At 47.2% G+C, this 3,623-nt stretch overlaps 1 pseudogene; it reads right to left on the bottom strand.

Moving 5' to 3' along the window:
• Positions 1–1,211: 1,211 nt before the first annotated feature.
• On the bottom strand, positions 1,212–2,789 carry LOC102263620 (annotated as a pseudogene).
• Positions 2,790–3,623: the final 834 nt, after the last annotated feature.

Here is a 3,623-nt window from a genome sequence, read left to right as displayed (position 1 = left end):
AATAAATCTGGTACCATTACAAAGACCCCATTTACTATTAAGATTTTTCAATAGCATGATGATTGCACCCATTTTCAATTTTAATTTATGACACGGCATTCCCAAAGGAGTAATACTATTAAGAAATTTTCCTTTTCAGCATCATCTGTAGAATCAATGGAATCATCACTCAAATATGTGTGAAAATCTCCATCGAGTATATCCAAAATTTCTTCATTTACTTTTTGAACGTGCTCATTTTTTTGGACAAAGAATTGCACGATTAGATATATTTTTAATATTATCTATAGATTTTTAATATTATCTATAGATATATAGTATTTCCAAAGGTAGCTTCAATAATAGATCCATTACAAATAATTTCACAGGGGATTTCAATAATATCCATTCCTAAATGAAAACTGTTATCAAGTTTGCCATCTCCAAGTTTTACTAACCATCCACTATAAGCAGAATCCTGTAAGAGACAACTTTCTGAAACATCCCCAAACATTGCAGTACTTTATTTTTAATTTTAATTTTTTTTGGTTTTCATGTCCTTCTTTATTATTCTGTAAAAGGTAACAAAATATACAGAACAAAGTTATGCCTTTTTAACTAATGTAACACAACCAAATTATTGCTTATATATAAATATTATACTCTATAGCTGATCATTATTAATCAGGTGTGAGAGTCCAATCATGGAGACTCTAATAGTTAAAACCAGAAGTTTATCTAAGTGTGTGTCCTCCGTGCTGTTTATGCGGAATGAGCGAGGACGCTGCCTCCAGAGGGAAGAAGTCACTGTGTGCACGTGTGTGAGTGCTTTTGACCAGTTTTCAAGCCTCAAAAACATAAATACAGAGATGCATCCTTCACAGAAATCAAGTGCAATTAATCAATCTGAGCTAATTTCAAATACAGAAGGAATATGGCACGGACTGGAGCCACTGTGGGTGCTGTAATGACATGACACACACACACACACACACACACACACAGGCCAGCACGGAGCTGCCCTGCAGGCATGCAGCGGCCCTTTCCTTGATTCGATCGGCCCTGCTCCCAGCACAGTTAGGAAGTGATTCAATAATAATAACAGTGAAAATCAGGCTGTTTGGCACTATGATACAAATGGGAAGTAACCAGGGAAGCCTCCCCCGTCCGTGCCCCGGAATCTTCCCGCTGAAACAGCTACTCTCTTTAAAGGAACTGGGTACGAGGAGGGTCTAGATTAGAGAACTACGAATACGAGTTTCAGAGTCTGCGTGCGACCGCCAGGCCCACACGACCTCGAACTCTTCGATGTGCTGCTTGGTGTTGTCCTGCCGGATCTGCCGCAGCGTCTTGTACTTGTCGCGGCCTTGCCTCATGTTCTCCTTGTGGATGATGTCGTTGTGGGTCCTCTTGTTCTCGTCTCTGGCCTGGGACATCTCGCTGGACAGAGTCATCAGCTGCTGCTGCACGTGCAGGTTCTTCTCCGCCTTGGTGACCCGCTTCTCCTCATGGCGTGATCTTGGCGGTGTACTCTGCGAGCTCCGGGGCCAGCTGCTCCTGGCTCTTTATCTGATCCACTGTCTGCCTCTCCAGCTCCTCCTTGGCTCGCAGCACAGCCATGAACCTCCAGCCGCTCCGCCTCCTCCTGCGCCCGCTTCCACTCCTTCTCCAGCTGCAGGGCCCTCTGGATCTGGTCCGAGAGCTCTTTCTCGGCCTTCTTGGTCTTCTGCTCCTTCTGCTCATAGTCCTGGAGCCTGAGCATCAGCTCCCCCCTCTCCTGCATCATCTGCTCCTTCTCTCTCTCCACGGTCTCTCGCCTCTTCTCCGTTTCCAGCTGCTGCCGCTCCAGCTGCTTCTGGTGCTTCTCCTCGCGGGCCTGGGCCTTCATCGGCTGCACCTCGATGGTGTCAGGCTTCCTGCGGTGCATGTACAGCTCGTGGTTCCCCATGCAGAGCTGCAGGGTCCGCTTGTTGATGCGCAGGTGGGGGGCGTAGAAGAGGAAGTCGATGGGCTTGATGACAAACTTCTTGTCATTGAAAGAGATGTTCCTGATCTCACTCCACGGGAAGCCAATCTTTGGGGTCAACTTATCATCTTTCTCGTAAATATTTAGTCCCAGGGCATCCACTCCAAGCCACAGGTCTGTTCCTTTCTTATTTTTTATCTCAAAATAGTTGATCCCGTACATTTCCAGGTCCTGGGCGATCTTCAGGTACTCCAGCATGGTGCTGTCTTTGAGCATCCCGCGGTGCTCCGCGTGCCACACCTGGATCCAGTCCTCCCACTGGTCCCTGGTGAGCGTATGCTGGTCCATGACTCTCTGGGGGATCAGCCGCTGGGAGCTGAGGTACCCGGACTTGTGCAATTCTTCGTTGTAGTCTCCAAACTTGGCCTGCACAGCGTAGGAGCCGAGGAGCAGCGCGGTCTGGGGAGGGCAGCAGATCTCATCGCTCAGAATGCCCTCCTTCACTTGGAGGAAGAAGAGCTTCTGCGTGATGTCCTGGATGAGCTCCTCAGGCACGTCCTCAGGGTAGAACTTGGCCCTGAACTTGAACTGCAGGGGATTCTCCTTCCTGACCTCTTGGGCCGACACCTTTTTATCAAGTTTCAACCAGGTAGGAAATCCTTTATTATCTACGTACTGGAGGCCGAAGTACCACAGTTCCCGCAGGCCCATCGTCATCACCACCTGATCAAAAAGCTGCTTTCCTGTCGTGTTCGGCTGGGTGGGGAACTCCAGCTCCGCATCCATGGTGGTGACTCGGACATTGATTGGTTTCAGCATTTTTGGTTCCTGTGGGTTCTCCTCGATCCTCAGGGGCAGCAGCGGACACTGCAGCGGGACGGTGCGCTCCCCGATGGTGCGTTGGCTGAGTGCCACATGGCAGTACTTTAAACTTGTTTGTACTATGGCCCATCGCATAGCATGCAGTACAACACTGAGACACTGTCGAAAATTCCCTCCAAGAAGGAGAACTTTCCCACCAAATACAACATTGAAATTTCTCTTAGTAATCTGTCTATGGCGTTTATAGCATGACTGGATGCCATGGTGCATTCATCAATAATGAGAAGTTGGGCCTTTTTAATAGTTTTAGCAACTTCACTCTTTATATCGAGTTCAGAAATTGAAGTTTCATTTAGTGGAATGGGTAATTTATATTGGAAATGAAAGGTGCTTCCACCGAGAAGTAAATTTGCAGCAATTCCTGTAGACGCTGTGGGTAAACAGTACTACCAAGACCTCTAATATAATGTATTAAAACTTTATAAAGATATGCTTCCACACTCTGAGGGCCGGTTCCTGGCTCAAACCTCACTGCCCTCGCAGGAAACAGCTCGGGGAGGGTGCAGCCATTTCCAAGACGACCCCTGCAGGACTGACTTCCTTCCAGTTGGTCGAGCCTCGGTCGTGACGTTACACCCAGGGTTTTTATATAAATAGATGCTCAAAGTCACTAACCATCTGAGAGATGCAAATCAAAATGACAATGCGGTACCATCTGACACCTGTCAGAATGGCTATCATCAACAAATCAACAAATGACAAGTGCTGGCAAGGATGTAGAAAAAAAGGAACCCTTGTGCACTGCTGGTGGGAATGCAGACTGGTGCAGCCACTGTGGAAAATAGTATGGAGTTTT

Source organism: Myotis brandtii, unplaced genomic scaffold (genome assembly GCF_000412655.1).
Source record: "Myotis brandtii unplaced genomic scaffold, ASM41265v1 scaffold277, whole genome shotgun sequence".
NCBI classification, from domain to species: domain Eukaryota; kingdom Metazoa; phylum Chordata; class Mammalia; order Chiroptera; family Vespertilionidae; genus Myotis; species Myotis brandtii.
Note: the sequence above shows the minus strand (reverse complement) of the source record. Positions and strands in the feature narration are given on the sequence as shown.